Source organism: Elaeis guineensis, chromosome 4, assembly GCF_000442705.2.
Source record: "Elaeis guineensis isolate ETL-2024a chromosome 4, EG11, whole genome shotgun sequence".
Lineage (NCBI taxonomy): Eukaryota > Viridiplantae > Streptophyta > Magnoliopsida > Arecales > Arecaceae > Elaeis > Elaeis guineensis.
In genome coordinates, this window is record NC_025996.2 from 54,626,467 (window position 1) to 54,645,596 (window position 19,130).

The 19,130-nt window shown below is 45.1% G+C and overlaps 1 non-coding gene across 1 annotated transcript; it reads right to left on the bottom strand.

The window, feature by feature from the left end:
• Positions 1-359: 359 nt before the first annotated feature.
• On the bottom strand, positions 360-465 carry LOC140857654 (small nucleolar RNA R71). The gene has a single exon (XR_012141147.1). It is a non-coding gene; the product is annotated as a small nucleolar RNA R71 (small nucleolar RNA).
• Between the last annotated feature and the right edge of the window lie 18,665 nt (positions 466-19,130).

Here is a 19,130-nt window from a genome sequence, read left to right on the forward strand (position 1 = left end):
ACGCTCATTGAAAGAATATTTCACTCCATCCTCATATACCTACTCTCCATGCATTCAAGCACTTCCAGTAGAAGCTACCCAATATGAGATTAAATCTAGCATTATTCAAATGTTGCCATCATTCTATGGACTTAGTAATGAGGACCCATACAAACACTTGGATGAATTTCTTAAAATTTGTTTCACAGTAAAAATCCAAAACTTCTCCGATGATGCCCTTAGGTTGAAACTGTTCCCTTTCTCACTTAAGGACAAAGCCAAGCATTGGTTAAACTCCTTAGACTCTATAACCATTTGAACTTGGGATCATCTTCAGAGAGAATTTCTTAAGAAATACTTTTCAATTGGAAAAACAAATCAAATTAAAAAAGCTATCACTAGTTTTTCCCAATTGGAGGGTGAACTTTTTCATGAGACATGGGAAAGGTTAAGGGACCTCATTCGTAAATGTTCACACCATGCTGTCCCTAAATGGCAACTTTATCAGTATTTTTATGATGGTCTATCGGAGAAACACCGACAAATGGTTGATGCATCATGTGGTGGGACATTCATGCTAAAGAGTGAGGATGAAGCCTGGCAGCTATTTGAAACACTTAGTGAGAATTTCTTACATCATATGTCTGCCACCTCTAGAGAACAACCCATGCTTCAACAAAAAAGAAGTGAAATTTATCAGATTGGAAACATCATGGATATCCACAGTAAGGTAGATGAACTGTCCCAAAAATTTGACCATCTTCTAAATACTGGACAATCCCCGATTCCACCTAACCCAATCCAGGAAGTTTGTGCATTGTGTGCAAGTCCGAACTATTTTGTTAGTGAATGCCCAGCCGTACCTCAATTTTCTGAGTTTATGCATGAGCAGGTTTAGCAAGCTCAAGTCCAACAAGCTCGCAGATCAGGAAACGATCCATATTCGAATATTTATAACCCTGACTGGAGAAACCATCCAAATTTTTCCTGGAGACCACAACCAGTGGTTGGCCCTGCCGCACCTCGACCTTAATATCAGGACCCAACATATAGGCATGGACCATACCATCAATTTCAAAATACCCCTCAACTATCTACTACTGGTCACAGCTCAGCTTTTGAGGAAAAAGTTCTAAAAGCACTAGAATGATTAGAAGTCAACACTCAGACCCTTAACTCCCACACACAATCCATTGTTAAGCTAGAGACCCAAATAGGTCAACTAGCGACTGCATTCAGTAGGAGGGAAGGAGGAAAATTACCTAGCCAACTCGAGAGCAACCCAAGAGGGCAATTTGTGATTGAGAGCTCTAATACCCCAGAAGCTTTTTCTGAACATGCCAAATCAATCATGACTCTGAGAAGTGGGAAGGTCATTGAACACACTAGTAAAATCAATGAGACCGACCCTAAACCTCTAACCGAAGCCAAATCACCCAAGAACAAGGAGGACCTTAAAATAGAGAATGAACCAACTACATCGAAATCATCGTATTTGCCTAAAGTCCCATTTTTGGATGCCCTGAAAGCCCCTATTCCTACAGATAAGAAGGGAGGAAGACTCGACGAGATATTGGAATTGTTTAAGCAAGTCCAAATTAATCTTCTCCTTCTAGACGCAATCAAACAAGTCCCTGCTTATGCCAAATTTTTGAAGGATTTGTGCACCCAAAAATGTAAATCTAGATCACAAATCCCAAAGAAAGTATGTCTCACTGAACAGGCTAGTTCTATCTTCCAGCATGCCACTCCTCCAAAGCTTAAGGACCCAGGAGCCTCCATCATTTCCTGTATTATAGGAGATTATCACATTGAAAAAGCTCTTCTGGACTTAGGGGCAAGTGTGAATCTTTTACCTAGTTTGGTGTATGAACTTTTTAGCTTCGAAGAACTGAAACCCACATCAATCACACTGCAATTAGCCGATAGATCAATCAAGGAACCACGTGGAATGCTTGAGGATGTCTTGGTCAAGGTAGATGAATTTTACTTTTCAGTTGATTTTCTGATTCTCGACATGGAACTAAGTGGCAACCCAAGATAAATTTCCATTATCTTAGGACGACCCTTCCTAGCTACGGCAAATGCATGCATTAATTGTAGGACAGGAGTCATGGACGTATCGTTTGGGAATAAGAAACTGAGACTGAATGTGTTTGGTGCTTCCCAAGGATCATCAATGGATAGTTGCTTCGAAGTAGATACACTAGAAGATATTATAGAAGATGCAACACCCACAATTCTAGCACCAGACCCCTTAGATACTTGCTTGGCTCACTTTAGAGTGTATGACTTTAAGGGATATATGAAAGAAGTTAACACCTTGTTGGATACACCACACGATAAAACCACTCCTCCATAGATAATCAAGTATGAGCCATTGTCCACATTAGCCAGTACACCAATAGTCCCATCTTTAGAATCACCACCTATGTTAGAATTGAAACCCCTTCCTGCTACGCTCAAGTATGTATTTCTAGGACCCAACGATACCCTCCCGGCAATCATTGCATCAGACTTGACCCCTAAACAGGAAACATAATTGGTTGGTATTCTGAAGGAACACAAAGAGGCTATCGGTTGGTCCATTGCCAATTTAAAAGGAATTGACCCCTCCATTTGCATGCACCATATTCATTTTGAGGCAAATGCCAAACCCCATCGAGATATGCAGAGGAGATTGAACCCAAATATGCATGAAGTAGTAAAGAAAGAGGTGGTAAAGTGGTTAGATGCTGGAATCATCTACCCCATATTCGATAGTAAATGGGTCAGTCCCACTCAAGTAGTACCTAAGAAATCAGGTATTACTGTGGTTGAGAACGAAGAAGCTGAACTGCTTTCCACTCGCATATCATCTGGATGGCGAGTATGCATAGATTATAGAAAACTAAATGCCGTTACTAGGAAGGACCATTTTCTATTGCCCTTCATCGACCAAATCTTAGAACGGTTAGCAGGACAAAATTTTTTCTATTTTTTTGATGGTTATTTAGGGTACAATCAAGTACCTGTATTTTCAGATGACCAAGAAAAGACTACCTTCACTTGCCCCTATGGCACCTTCGCTTTTCAGCGTATGCCATTCAGGCTCTGCAATGCACCCACTACATTTCAACGGTGCATACTGGCCATTTTTTCGGATATGGTGGACAAATATCTTGAAATTTTTATGGATGATTTTTCTGTGTTTGGAACCACCTTTGAGGATTGTCTCCATAATCTTTTCAAAGTTCTTAAATGGTGTATGGAGACAAATCTTGTCCTAAGTTGGGAAAAGAGCCATTTCATGGTGCGGAAAGAAATTATATTAGGATATATTATTTCTGAAAGAGGGATCGACACTCATGTTAAGATTCGAGTAGGAATAGGATAGACACTCTTTTAGCGTCTGGCTGAAGACGTTAAACTTAGTGCTTTTTGGGAGGCAATCCAAATTTCTTTTATTTTGTTTTAACTGATCTTTATTTTTTTTAAAGAATAAAGGATCGCTCTGTATGGAAGAGTCTGTCAATAAACTTGACGTCTGGCTGAAGACGTAAAATTTAGCACTTGTTGGGAGGCAACCCAACGATTTCATATTTTTTACTTTACTACAGCTACAGGAATTTAGAACAAGAGCCTATTAATCAATGAAGCTATCTTCAACTTCCGAAGCAAAATTATCCCAAGTGCACTCTCTCCTTTTATTTTCTTTACTTTCCTACTCCATTGAGGACAATGTAGATTAAGTTGGGGGGGAAGAAAATGAAAATTAATCAAATCCTCGAGTATGGTCAGAAATAATTAGTTTTGTGTATCCGAATTTTATTTTGATTAAGAGTCAATTAGGCATCCTAATCAATGAATGATTAACAGTCCAGATAATTTTAGAGATACTGAGGAATAAATTATTAAGAAAACCTAATGAATGGTAGGGTTTAGACTAGACCAAATTTTAGGAGTGATTCTACAACCCTCTTCTTACTGATCTCAATAAAGAATCTACTTCATGAGAGATTGGGTGGAAAGGTCGAGGTATGCAAAAATTCTTCTTAAAATTTACTTTAAAAAAAAAAATATATTGGTTTCCTACTGAGTAACCGGGCCCTTTCGCCTAAGTAAGCGTTGTGGTTCACGTAAAAAGGTGGGTAATATTACAAAAATAGTGGATAATAAGGGGATTAAATTGCAAGAAGATAATAAACCTCTCTCACATTAAGTTAGAGGATTTAAAGAGTAAAGTGGGGAGTTGGTGAAAGAAAAGCTCTTGAAATTTCTTTAGTTAATACTCAGCCACTAATTGGGTCTAATTGATAATCCAATGAAGTATATCTTTAATGGTTTGATCAAGTATCATCTACCTTTTGGGATGTCTAATCTAACATTTTATTTAAGATCGAGTCGGTACACAATGCTGATATATCTATTTTACTCGAAGACGAATAAAATTCAAGTTGGAGGGTGTGATAAATACTTAATTTAAATCATTTAAAGCAAAAAATTATATTTAATTTATTTTATTTATTAAAAATTTGATACTTTTTTAATGTTTTACGGGAAAGATGATCACTGATACAAAGAGTCCGATTCGCAGATTAAAAAGACTCAAGTTTGAAGAAAATTAGATTTAAAATTAAATTTAAATAAAAGAAGGACGTATACGGTATTCTAGAAAATAAAGATACTATGCAAGAAACTCAAAAAGATATAGATGTCATTTTAAAGAAATAAAAGTTTCTTTTTATAATTTTTCAATCAAAAAGGGCGTGCGGCAGCAGAAGAGGGCGTGCGGTAGCGGAAGCAGGCGTGCGGAAGGAACACGCGGGCGTGGCATCGGGCACGGCATCGCGGCATCGGGCGTGGTAAGGCGGGCGTGCGGGTTCGCGGGGAGTTTGGCAAGGTGGACACAGTGGCGAACAGAGGGATCTTAAAATTAAAGGAAAAAATTTAATACTTGAAAATATTTTAAGAGGAAGAATTTGTATTTTCTTTATCTGCTTGTGATCTTTCCATCTCATCCATTCATCTTTTAGTCCTTAGTATTTTCTTTAGTCCCACATCGGAAAACCATGTAAAACTCCTCCCTCCTAACACCTATAAAAAGGCTTTTGTACTCCCATTGGAGGGAGAGGCCAGAAATTCTTCTAGAGCCTTGCATAGAGGAATAGAAAGGGACTACTTCATGAGCAGCTAGGCTAGCAGTCTCCGGAGTGGAGAAAAAATTTTGTAACGCTATAGAGTGGGTTTATTGTTCTAAACTTTCTTGTATTTCTTTATATACAATAAAGATTATACTTTTTATTTAAATCATCATGAGTTCTTTATTTGCTCTCTTTTATATGCTTTTATTTATGCTTTCCTGTTAGATTAATATTAGAAATAACTTTTACTTTCCGGAGATGCACCATGATCTACGGGTACGGGACGTGCCGAGGAAAGAAGAGTTGTTTACCTAGTACTTTTCGGAGATGCACCGTGATCTACGGGTACGGGGTGTGTCGAGAAAAGATAGATATTTTTTTTAAGATTAGTCACATCTATTTAAATATAAAAAAGAGATACAACTATACTAGTGTAAAATTAATTCAAAACTCCCGAGCTCTTTATTTTCTAATTACATCAATTTTAAAATTTTTTTTTTTCTAAATCAAAACAATGCTTCTTTCTTTTATTTTGCAATCTCAACTTAGCTCAAGATCTCTGAGGATACGATCTCGACTCATCCTACCTACGTAGTGAGTAGAGTTATTTTGGTGCTATCAACGACTACGCATCATGTCCCTTAGACCTGAGATCACCTCAGTGACTTGCAAGTAACTCACTGTACTTTGGTACTGGACTAACTGAATTTCTAATTCAGTGATGAAAGGCTTCTGGGCACAGTCAAGTACTTGTGAAGTTAGAGTGTGATCAAGATGGGATTGACCAGTCCAAGAGTTGGAGAAGAATGACTCGCTGTATTTCAATTTAGCAAAACCTTGACCAGGGTAATCCATCAAATGGATTTGATAGCTTAAAATATAACGTAGACAACCTGATCAGAGTTGATAGTTGAACTCTGAGGTGTCCTATGAGCATTTTGGTAAAGGAGATGAATTATATAGAAACTATATCTGCATGGGTTCTAAGGATGTTGTTCTACACATTCGACCTATCCGACCATCGGGTACCATTGCTAGATGGTCACTTTGATTGATATAAAAATTTATTTCTGTACTACCAGCTTAGGTTCAGACCTATGAGGTCACACACATTAGAGTTCACGATTCGATCAGATGGTTGATCAACGATTAAGAATCATTCTAGGGTTAAACGATCAATACGATTGACATTTAACCTAGTGTAAGTGTTGTAGGAAGATCGATTAGCAATTTGATTGCTAATTGATTTAATTTGATTAAGCCAATAGGCTGAGATTAAGTCTAATTGAATATGATTTATTCGATTTAGTTTGGGCTTGATTGGATCAAGTCCAATTGGTTTATTGGATAAGCCAAGTGCAAGAAAAAACTAGTCCTAGTTCAAATAGGACTTGGGTTAACCTAATTTAATCTGATTAAATTAGACTCTTAATTGGGTTAAGACATATTTTAATTGGGTTGATTTGGTTTTGGTTTGATTTAGTTTGAGAAACCAAATTGGAACAAGACATAGATTGAATCCTAGTAAGACTAGGATTCCACCTTGCACCAATTTAGCCCCCATGCCCACTCTCTCTTATTTTGTGCGATAAAACTTCTCTCCCAGGTCTGCACATATGCTCAAAATTTTTTTCTCTTTCTCTCTTACATGAAAAGTGGTTGTGGATTAAGTCAAAGTAGGAATTAGTTTGGATTTCAAATTCTATGAGATAGAGTTTTAGGAAACCAAAACTCTTTCCTTATGGTACTTATTTTATCCAATTTTTTTTTGAGATTTTTGTGGCTTTTATGGCATATAATATGCATCCTTTGCTGGTAGTCCACACACAAAAAGAAAGAGAGGGCGCCCAAGAGTTGGGCGCCCCTTATCTTGTCATGTTTGGATAATCTTTGACTAGGTATTTGATCTAGATAAAGACTCTATCATATATCTCTATTTAAAATAAATTTTTGTATAAAATTTTTGTAGAAAATAGAGAAAAGAGAGACCTTTGGGGCATGCAAAAATCAAGGAGAAAGAAGATTGGGGCATGGAGATACAATAGACACAAGACTAGATGCCTAGATAAGAACAAAGAGAACAAGAAGAGGGTCTTCTTCTAGGGTTGCTGTGTTCACCTCTTTCCTTCCTCCATGTTGAGTTTTCTTAGAGTGTCTCAAATCTAAAACTCCTTCTCCTACTTTTCATCTTTGAAAGAGTCCAAATCAAGAAGAAGGAGGTATCTGATCGACCATCGAAGAAGGATCAGTGTAGTACTAGCATGCTGTGCTGATTTCCTGGACCAGGACTTTCGATTGTGATTCGTGGGCTCGTGTGGATGATTCCTAGAGGCCAGATGTGTGTGCAGCTCACAACATCATTCTCAAGCTCGGATCAACAAAGTTAGAACGTCTAACTTGCAAGGTAATAGATCTGATCTATTATATTTTACATACATTAGATGTAGTATAGAAACATGTTGATATGATCAACATGTAGTTCTTGCTCTTTATATTTTAATTTTTGATTTAATACCTTGTAATAATCATGTAATAAGATCTTAGATCTAGAGATTTTCTGATTTTATAAGATAAATTTTGATTTATTTTAGTCTTTCACTACCTGATCTTGAAAAAGTTTCAAGATCTAATCCTAAAATCCTAGATCTGGTTCCATCAATTGGTATCAGAGCCTAGGTTGTTTATTATATGATTATTAATACATGCTTAGATTATTTTTTAGATTAGATCTAATTTATAATCTAATTGTTAAATCTAAAATTAAAATTTTTAGATCAATTACGAACTGTAGGTTGTCCTGCTATAAGATTTACCCCTTCCAGTTTAAAGGTTGTCCTAGTTCATGTAGATCTATCTTTAATTATAAATTTATTAGATGTGATCTAGATTAAATTTATAATTTATTAGATTTAAAAGATATTTAAATCTAAAATAAAATTTTTTTGTTAATAATTCTCGTGCAAAGAACCATCATATTTTTGTTTGAGAAATTTGCGCAGTTTAAAGTTGAAATTATTTCAATTACATGAATCTGTTTAGATTAGATCTAAAGTAGTTTCATGCTTTTTTTACTTGTATTTTGATTATCAATCAAACATGCAACTTGGTTGGTAGAACTATATTATAAAAATATTTTATAAACATGAAAATTATTTTTAAAAAGCCGAACCCCAACCCTCAGTCCAAAACTTAATTAAGAATTAAGAAGTTGTTTGATTAGGTTCTAAGATTATGAATTGAAGAACCTAAGACACAAACTATAATACATTGGGTTAATAGGTTAGTGGGAATTAGATCCATTAATTGGGTTAGACCTAAGGTTAGATTAAAGATGGACTTAATTAGAGAATTGACTAAATCTAATCAATTGTTGTCTTAGATTAGGTCAAGGATTCTCTAGATCAATTACAATAGTTGTAGTTGGTCAAGTCCATGTCTTTAATGAGAACCAAATGGACTTTATTCTTGGCTAAGCGGTCTAGCATGAACTATTAGGTCAATCTAATCAAAACTAATTAAACCAGTTGGTGTCTAAGATAAACCAGACTGATGGTTTTTAATTGGCAGTCCACTTACCTGACCATTTCTGATGGTGTCTAAGGCAAGCTTTAGCAAATCCTTCCACCGATCGAACTTATCTGGCCTCTTGATGAAATTATATTTCGATCGGATCACTTGACTATTCGAGCTAACCCATGTCAGCTAGGTAAATCAGTGCGATTGATTTAGGTGCTCCTAGACCAGCCCTTTTTAATGGTCTCCCTTAAGCTGACTTGGTGAAGCCAGTGGGAGGATCATGATAAGCTGGTTCATTTGACATCATCCTCTAAATCAATTAAAATTTCTAAAATTATTAGATCCTTAAAATAAAATAGTTATGGTGATAACTAGATCATAGCCTCCCATTAAGTGGATGATAATGGGTCCATAAGTTGGATAATCATTGGAGGCCCAAAGGCCTGGTGCTTATCGACTGATGGAATTATCATTCATAATATGATTTTTTGACTGCATCTTTCTAAATGATGGTTAGGTTAGCCAACCAAAATTGGGCCTAATCATTCATTGGCTAGATGGGCCAAGTATGGTCATGTTAATGGTTGGATCTAACCAGACTTTTTCAGTGGAGGCCAAAGCCTACTGATTAGAGACTGGGGCAAAAATAAAATTATTAAAAATTATTTAGAGAAATAACTGGTTATGAACCTACCCTTAGATGTACATGGGTTGGCCAACCAAAGTTGGGCTTGTGTGCAGTCTAAGTGGATTATAGTACCCACTAAAGAATTAGGGTAATTCCTCAAATTAGAGGTAGAGGCTACCAATTCGAATAAAATAGTGAAAGAAACCTTTTGATTAAAATTCAAATCTTTAGGTTTAATGAATCAATTACTAATTAAGTTATGATTTTCCTTTGTACAGATATGACCACTTCCCTATCGCTCTGATCATTGTTGGACAATGATAATTTGGTAGGACCCAACTTCAGTAGCTGGTACCGAAAGTTGAAGATAGTCCTGGAGCATGAACGGATCCTATATGTGATAACGGATCCTGCACCTGAGGAGCCAACTGCCAATGCATATGGAACAGTCAGAGTCACTTACCAAAAGTGGCTCAATGACTGGACCATGGTGCGCTGCATCATGCTGGCTACCATGAGCAATGAGTTTAGTCGCAGATTTGAGATGGCTCAGTCAAAGGACATGCTTCAAGTATTGGAGGATGCCTTTGGCACATCCGATGACGTGGAGAGGCACAAGACTAGTTGCACCATCTTCAACACCAAAATGTGGGATGGTGCCTCTGTCACTGATCATGTATTGTACATGATCGAGCTGATGGAGCGTTTGAGCAAGCTCGACTTTTTCTTGCATGAGCAGCTTGGGAAAGATGCAATACTGAACTCGCTTCTCAAGTCTTATCTCCCATTCCTCACTCATTATAGAATGATAAAGTCTGAAGTAAACTACCACGGATTACTGGGGTTGCTTCAGAACTTTGAGAAGGATCACCAACTCCACAAGGAGTCGGTGAACTTAGTGGGAGGTTCGTCTTCTGATTCTCGACTATTTAAGAAAGGGAAGAAGAACAAGAAGAAAAAAATGAAGAAGGTGCAAGTTCAGGCTGGGACATCAGTGCTGGGACAGACCAGAAAGATCAAGCCTGATAAGAGTCAAACTAAATACTTCTTTTGCAAGAAGTCGGGGCACTGGAAGAGGAACTGTCCTCAATACATTGCCTTCCTGAATCCGAACAGGCAGAGAAAGAAGCAAGCTGTTGCTGGACAAGGTATTTATATTGTTGGTGCAAAAATCTGCTTGCGCCGGAGAAGCTGGAGTCGGGGAAGCCGCGGTCGCCGTCGGGACCTGCAAGGGAAGTCTAAACCGGAGGTGGGGTTGCTCCGGCAAGACCCTCCGACGCTCAAGTCAGTTCTCTGCCTCAACAAGAATGGAGTGCTCGAACGAAGAATTTAGCAGAGTTTTGAGATAAGAAAATGAGCTTAAAGAATAACGTATCTGGGTGGTCCCCCTTTTATAGGTGGAAGGGGCAACGGATTGATGGCGACGTTTGTAACCGTCTGGTAGTGGGCCGCCCATGGTCAGGGGAATTTATTGCGAAGGGTAGTGGGGTAGACTCGTGGCTATTGTCATAGCCTGCCACGTAGGGCCTGTTGCAGGTAGTGGAGCGACGTCCGTTGCCGCTAGTTGTCAGTGAGTAGTGGGATCGTGCAGCACCTGCCGCAGGGAGCGGAGCAGAATCGTGGCCGTTTGGCACAGCCTGTCAGAAAGTAATGGGTCCGCCGCAGGGGATGATGGAGCCGCACGGAATCTGCTACAGGAAGTGGAACAGGATCATGGTTGTTATTGTGATCTGCCAAGGGGCGCGGATCTGTTGATCGAGGCTCGACAGCGGTAGGAGTCCGGCCTCTGTAGAAGTCCGGGAAGGGTCCTCCTTTCGGTTGGGGTTGTAGGTGGAGTCCGGCTCCCGTAGGGGTCCGGACGGAGCTTACCCGCAGTGGATACTGAAAGCGGAACCCGGCTCCCATAGGAGTCCGGGCGGAGCACTCTGCAATCAAAGTTAGAGGTGAAGTCCGGCTCCCGTAGGAGTCCGGACGGAGCTTACCGGCAGTCCAAGTTAGAGGCGAAGTTCGGCTCCCGTAGGAGTCCGGACGGAGCTTACCGGCAGTTCATACTGAGAGCGGAGTCCGGCTCTCGTAGGAGTCCGGGCGGAGCTGTGCAGCAGTTGATGTCGGAGGCGGAGCCCGGCTCCCGTAGGAGTCCGGGCGGAGCTGTTCTGCTGTCGATGGCGGAGCCCGGCTCCTGTAGGAGTCCGGGCGGAGCTGTGCTGCAATCAAAGTTAGAGGTGAAGTCCGGACGGAGCTTACCCGCAGTGGATACTGAAAGCGGAACCCGGCTCCCGTAGGAGTCCGGGCGGAGCACTCTGCAATCAAAGTTAGAGGTGAAGTCCGACTCCCGTAGGAGTCCGGACGGAGCTTACCAGTAGTCCATACTGAGAGCGGAGCCCGGCTCTCGTAGGAGTCCGGGCGGAGCTGTGCAGCAGTTGATGTCGGAGGCGGAGCTCGGCTCCCGTAGGAGTCTAGGCGGAGCTGTTCTGCTGTCGATGGTGGAGCCTGGCTCCCGTAGGAGTCCGAGCGGAGCTGTGCTGCAATCAAAGTTAGAGGTGAAGTCCGGCTCCCGTAGGAGTCCGGACGGAGCTTACCAGCAGTCCATACTGAGAGCGGAGCCCGACTCTCGTAGGAGTCCGGGCGGAGCTGTGCAGCAGTTGATGTCGGAGGCGGAGCCCGGCTCCCGTTGGAGTCCGGGCGGAGCTGTTCTGCTGTCGATGGTGGAGCCCGGCTCCCGTAGGAGTCCGGGCGGAGCTGTGCTGCAATCAAAGTTAGAGGTGAAGTCCGGCTCCCGTAGGAGTCCGGACGGAGCTTACCAGCAGTCCATACTGAGAGCGGAGCCCGGCTCTCGTAGGAGTCCGGGCGGAGCTGTGCAGCAGTTGATGTCGGAGGCGGAGCCCGGCTCCCGTAGGAGTCCGGGCGGAGCTGTTCTGCTGTCGATGGCGGAGCCCGACTCCCGTAGGAGTCCGGGCGGAGCTGTTCTGATGTTGCGGAGGAGCCCGGCTCCGGGCAGAGCTGTTCTGATGCCGATTTCGCCGAGGGTTTCGGCTGTGGGTATTTTATACCCAACACCAGTCCTCCTACTTTCGAGTTTGAATTTCAAAGGAAGGAAGTACACAGAGAGAAAGATGGGTACAGCCGGAACTGTCCCTTCGAATCCTGCGCACTGCCGCCTCCAGATATTTTGGCATTTAATGCGTGTACGTCATAGCCCGCTTCTCGGTGAAGAGTCTTTTTGGAACCCCCGTTAGAACGCGATCCCAAGCGTCGTGCCACGAGAATTTGTGAGTGGTCAACCCTCGATAGCAATGAAATGGATAAGCGTGACATGTGGCACACACCAGCTAGCCCAGGAATACTCGCCGCCATAATTGCGCTAGGATCCGTCGGTTATTTAAACCCCTCAGTTCTTTCGTGGCTTCATCCTGGCGCTTTTCTTTCGTCTGAGAGTCTTGTTTCCCTCGCACCAGTCCTTGCCTCCTTCAGCCCCCCCCCAATTCTTCTTTGAGGGTCCCTACGCCATGTCCTCCACCCCGGAAGCCGTTCTTGAGGGAATGTTTAGGGCTTGGAGGAAGGCGAGGAGGAGAATGGCTGCTAGTGAGAATCTCTGTCGTTTTAAAGGGGGCCCGAGGAAGAATTCCTTCAACAACAGGGGTTTAATAACGGGGGCTGTTGGTGAAGCTATTCTGCCCGTGAATTTTGGAGTAGCAAGGCGGGGTGATACCGGTCAAGAGGGCAGAGCAGTCGTCATAAGCCATGACGGGATCCTTGACACTGTCGGGGCCGAGAGACCAGAGGCGGTCGGCGTCGACGGTGGGGCAGTAGAACTTGTTGCGGGGACGGTGGAAGTAGCGCATGCCGACCTTGCCGGAGCAATTTGGGTGGCGGCTGTTGTGGGGCGTCTGGAGATGAGGCACATCTCTGGCGTCGCTACCGCTTCCGAGGTGACTCTGGTTCTTCTTGAAACAGGTCTTCGCTACTGCCGCCGTTGCCCTTACCATCTCCGGAGATCTATCCCACCCCTTTCCCGCCAGGGTTGGAACTTCGAAAACAGAATGAGGTGAGAGCTGTTACATGCACTGGAGAACGCGACTGAGAAGGATAGAGACGGAGAGAGGAGTTCGTAGTGGCCTCCGGTTCGTCCTGCCCGAATCGTGCTTGCGAGACTTGTAATGACGTGTATCTTCTTTTTCTCTCTTTTTTTCTGACCCACCAGGTCCTGTAACGTATACTTTTGTTAAATGAAAAAGAGATTTTGGTACCTCGTCTGCATCTCGCGTTAAATAGTTGTCTGTCGAACTTCTTCATTTTCCTTTCCTTCTCTTCGTCTGTGTCACGTCGTCCCAAGGTCGTCGGCGGCCTCTTTAGTGGAGTTATCATTTGCCGAGCTACTTTTTCAGTTCTTACGCCGTTCGAAGATACTCAATTGTGATTCCGTTGACGGCTGCAGGCTCACTTGGGGCCCTTCGGGCCCAAAGTCCCCCCTAGGACTTGAATTTGGGGGTCCAGGCTTCCGTTGCCTTCGGGCACTGTTTGCTTTCCTTTCTGCTTGGGTTTCTTCTCTGTTGAAGTCGGAGCTGAGTCCGGCTCCCTTGGGAGTCCGAGCGGAGAAGTCCTCCTGAAGTTGAAGTAGCTTGGTTCTCGTAGGGGCCAGGGCAAAGCTTTCATTTTTCTGCAACCAAAGTCCTAGGCAAAGTCCGGCTTCCGTAGAAGTTCGGGCGTAGTTGTCCCGTAGCTGATGTCGTCGATGGAGCCCGGCTCCTGTAGGAGTCCAGGTGAAATCTTTTTTGTCATTGGAACCCGGCTCTCGTAGGAGTCCGGGTGGAGCCTTTAGTTTCCCTCGGAGCTATTCTGCAGCTGATGTTGGAGGCATTCCCCGGCTCCCGTAGGAGTCTAGGCGGGGTCCTCTGCGATCAAAGTTAAAGATAAAGTCCGGCTCCTGTAGGAGTCCGGACGGAGCTTACCAGCGGCTGATACTGAGAGCGGAACCCGGCTCCCGTAGGAGTCCGGGTGAAGTCTTCTTTGTCGCTGGGGCCCGGCTCCCGTAGGAGTCCGGGCCTTTCATTTTGCTCGGGCCGGCGTGAGGTCCTTCTCGCGTTATTAGCCTGGCTTGCGAGGGCGCTTTAGGGCACTGTGGGGTCTCTCCCCCATCCGGTCTAGAAGGATTGGGTTTTCGGGTTTGCTCCAGTTAGGGCGAGGTTCTCCTCCTGTCCCCAACAAGGCTGTGGGGGCACATATGGGCGTTGCGAGGCCTCTCCCCCCATCCGGTCTAAAAGAACCGGGCCTTTGACTTTGCTCAAGTTAGGGCGAGGTTCTCCTCCTGTCCCTAACAGGGCTGTGGGGGCACATATGGGCGTTGTAAGGTCTCTCCCCCCATCCGGTCTAAAAGAACCGGGCCTTTGACTTTGCTCAAGTTAGGGCGAGGTTCTCCTCCTGTCCCTAACAGGACTGTGGGGGCACATATGGGCATTGTAAGGCCTCTCCCCCCATCCGGTCTAAAAGAATCGGGCCTTTGACTTTGCTCAAGTTAGGACGAGGTTCTCCTCCTGTCCCTAACAGGACTGTGGGGGTACATATGGGCGTTGTAAGGCCTCTCCCCCCGTCCGATCTAAAAGAACCGGGCCTTCGACTTTGCTCAAGTTAGGGCGAGGTTCTCCTCCTGTCCCTAACAGGGCTGTGGGGGCACATATGGGCGTTGTAAGGCCTCTCCCCCCATCCGGTCTAAAAGAACCGGACCTTCGACTTTAAGAGGTTGCCCTCTTGTTTTTAATACAGTTTGCTTGAATTGTCCCAAGACATATGGGCACGCATTTTTTGATTAGGACGAAATTACTGATAGTACATCCGTAAGTTTTTTGAGTTCCATGGTCGCGGGAGGTCGGCTCCTCCGAGCTCCTTAAGATAATAAGTTCCGGGCCGAACTACTTCCTTGACCTCGTAAGGTCCCTCCCAGTTCGGGGCAAGTTTCCCCTGGCTCTGTGGTTGCGAGACAGCAGCTCGTCGGAGCACTAGATCTCCTGCTTTAAATGCCTTGTTCTTGACTCGGGCGTTGTAATACCGGGCAACTTTCTGTCTATAGGCCGCCATCCGAACCTGAGCAATCTCCCACCTTTCTTCCAGCAGGTCGAGGTTGGCCCTGAGACTTTGTGTGTTTTGGGGTTCGTCGAATGCCACGACTCGTGCCGACGGGAGTTTAAGCTCGATCGGGATGATGGCTTCCGTACCAAAGGCTAAAGCAAAGGGAGTCTCCCCTGTAGGCAACCTCTGGGTAGTTCGGTACGCCCATAGCATATGATAAAGCTCGTCCGCCCAAGTTCCTTTCGCTCTTTCGAGCCTTGTCTTAATTCCCTACAAAAGGGTTCTGTTAGTTACCTCAGCTTCGCCGTTTGCCTGAGGATGGGCCACTGACGTAAAGTTGTGGGAGATGTTTAGATCTTCACAGAATTCAGCAAATCTGGCTCCCGCGAATTACTGTCCATTATCAGTGATTAGGGTTCTAGGCAAACCGAACCTGCATACGATTGATTTCCAGACGAAATCCTGCACTTTCGCTTCTGTGATTTTTGCTAGTGGCTCGGCCTCAACCCATTTGGTGAAGTAGTCGATCGCTACAAGGAGAAACTTCCTTTGACCGGACGCCATGGGAAAGGGGCCAAGAATATCCATCCCCCACTGTGCAAAAGGCCATGGGGCACTCAAGGGTGTGAGCTCGGTAGCGGGTTGTCTCTGGATGTTGGCGTATCTCTGACATCGATCACATTTCTTGACATATTCGATCGAATCATGATGCATCGTTGGCCAGTAATACCCTTGGCGGAGTAGCTTGTGGGATAAAGATCTGGCACCCAAATGGCTTTCGCAAGCTCCCTCGTGTACTTTCCATAAAGCGTAGTCAGCTTCTGAGGGCCGGAGACACCTTAAAAGGGGCAAGGAGTATGATCTTTTGTACAATTTGCCCTCATAAAGGATGTACCGGGAGGCTTGATTTCGGAGCTTCCGGGCCTCTTTCGCATCCTGGGGGAGAACCCCATCTTTAAGGTAGGTTGTCAGTGGGTCGACCCAGCTGGGCTCGTGGTCGATCTCCATTACGGGCCGCGGCTCTTCCGTACTCGGATGTTTTAAAACTTCGAAGAGGACGCCTTTGGGCAGTTCGGCCGGAGCTGATGTCGCCAGTTTGGAGAGAAGATCGGCTCTGGTATTCTCCGACCTTGGAATTTGCCTGATGTCGAAACTGCTAAAGGTAGGGGTGAACTCCTTCACCTTCTCAAGATATTTGGCCATGCTGTCCTCCCGTGCTTCATAGCTCCCGCTGACTTGCCCCACCACAAGTTGGGAGTCGCTGTGCACCCGGAGTTGACCTATTCCAAGCTCTTTGGCGACCCTTAATCCAGCTATCAGAGCTTCATATTCCGCTCCGTTGTTTATTGTGGGGAACTCGAAACGCAGAGCGTACTCTGCGACGACTCCCTCTGGGCTGACCAAGATCAGTCCTGCACCCGCGCCCGCCATGTTGGAAGATCCGTCCACATAGAGGGTCCAAAAGCAATCGGAGGGACTGGCTTCTTTGTTGGGGGAGTTCGGTCGAGTCTTCAGGTCGTCAACTTTGCTTTGCTCAGGTTCGGCCTCCTCGGGGATGGTGCATTCTACTATGAAATCTGCCAATATTTGGGTCTTTATTGCCGGTCTAGGTTTGTAGTTGATGTCGAATTCTGTGAGCTCGATTGCCCATTTTGCCATTCTTCCAGAGGTATCAGCTCGGTGCAAAACCGCCTTGATCAGTTGATCGGTGAGTAGTGTCACCGTGTGCCCTTGAAAGTAAGGTCGGAGTCTCCGAGCTGCAATCAACAAGGCGTAGGTCAGTTTTTCTAATTTAGTATACCTGGTCTCGGCGTCCCTCAGCGCACGGCTAATGTAGTAGACCGACCGCTGGACTTTCATTTCTTCTTTGACAAGGACGGCTGCGAGGGCTGTGGGAGAGACTGCCAGGTACAAAAATAATTCCTCCCCAGGTTCGGGCTTCGCCAGCAGTGGGGGTGAGCTAAGGTAGCCTTTTAATTCTTCGAATGCCCGTTGGCATTCAGAGGTCCAACAGAAGTTCTTCGACTGCTTGAGGGTTTGAAAGAAGGGCAAACATCATTCGGCCGACCTCGCGACAAAGCGATTAAGGGCCGCAATCCTCCCCGTGAGGCACTGAACCTCCTTGATCGACCTTGGGGCGGTCATATTTTGGATGGCGCGAATTTTCTCCGGATTGGCCTCAATCCCGCGCCCTGATACCATGAAGCCCAGGAACTTTCCTGAGGTTACCCCAAAGGCGCATTTGGTCGGGTTCAGCTTCATTCTGTACTTTCGAAGAGCGCCAAAGGTTTCCTCGAGGTCGGCGACATGATTTCTGAAAGACCTGCTTTTCACGAGCATATCGTCCACGTAAACCTCCATGTTTCGGCCGATCTGCTCCTTGAAGATTTTGTTCACCAGTCGCTGATAGGTTGCGCCCGCGTTCTTGAGGCCGAACGGCATAACCCTGTAGCAGTAGAGGCCGCGATTAGTGATAAAAGCTATCTTTTCTTCATCTTCCGATGCCATTCTAATCTGGTTATAGCTGGAGAACGCGTCCATAAAAGTGAGAAGCTCATGGCCCGAGGTAGCGTCTACCAGTTGGTCGATCCTGGGAAGGGGGTAGCTATCCTTTGGGCAAGCCTTATTCAGCTTTTTGAAGTCGATACACATCCTCCACCTGCCGTTTGCTTTCTTGACCAAGATGACATTGGAGATCCACTCAGGATAATTGACTTCCTTGATAAATCCGGCCTTGAGAAGCTTATCCACTTCCTCGGCTATTGCCTTCTGCCTCTCCGGGGCATGACTCCGGATTTTTTCTTTTGTCGGCCGATGTTTAGGATCGACCGCCAGATGATGTTCCATGACTTCTGTGTCGATCCTCGGCATATCCGTCGGGACCCATGCGAAAACGTCCGCATTTCTTCGGAGGAAATCCACAAGACACGTCCGCACCTCCTCCCCCAGGTTGGAGCCAATTAATACCACATGCTCTGTGTTCCCATCATTCAGAGGGATTGGTATTAGATCTTCAATTGGTCCGCCCCTCTCTTCAGCGAGGTCATCGCGGGTATCCAATCCATCGATCGGGCAGGGGTCCGCCTGATCGCTTCTTTGCAAGGCAATGTTGTAGCAATGCCTGGCCAGTGCTTGGTCTCCCCGGACCTCTCCGATCCCCTGGTTAGTGGGGAACTTCAATTTCAAATGGTAGGTTGAAACAACAGCTCTGAGGGCATTGAGGTCGGGTCGGCCAAGAATCGCATTGTAGGCAGACGGCACCTTTACCACCAGGAAATTCACCAGGGCTCTGGACTGCTTTGGATGCTGACCCGCGGTCACAGTTAGGGCTATCATTCCCTCCGTCGGAACGGCGTCACCGGTAAACCCTATCAAGGGGGAGCAAATCGGCCTTAGATGACCGCCAAGAGTAGCCATTCTTGAAAAGGCGTTGTAGAACAAGATGTCGGCCGAACTCCCATTATCGACGAGAATGCGACGGACGTTGTAATTTGCTATGTTCAAGGAAACTACGACCACGTCGTCATGAGGGAATTGGACTCCCTGGGCATCTCTTCAGTGAAGGCTATGGGTTCTTCAACTTTTTGCCGCTTGAGGGATGTAGCTGATGTGCTGATTGCCTCCCGCCGGGATTCCCCCAAGATGACGTTGACAGAATCCGGAGGAGACCGGTCATCCGGCCACCCTTTGTCGGTGACCATAGCCGAAGGTAGTTGTGCAGAGACCTCGTGAGAGGGCATCAGATGAGGGAAGGAGGATTGGGCACCAGAAAAGATGGCCGGAAGCGGATCCGTTGAGCGCTCCTTCAAGAACAAGGGTGC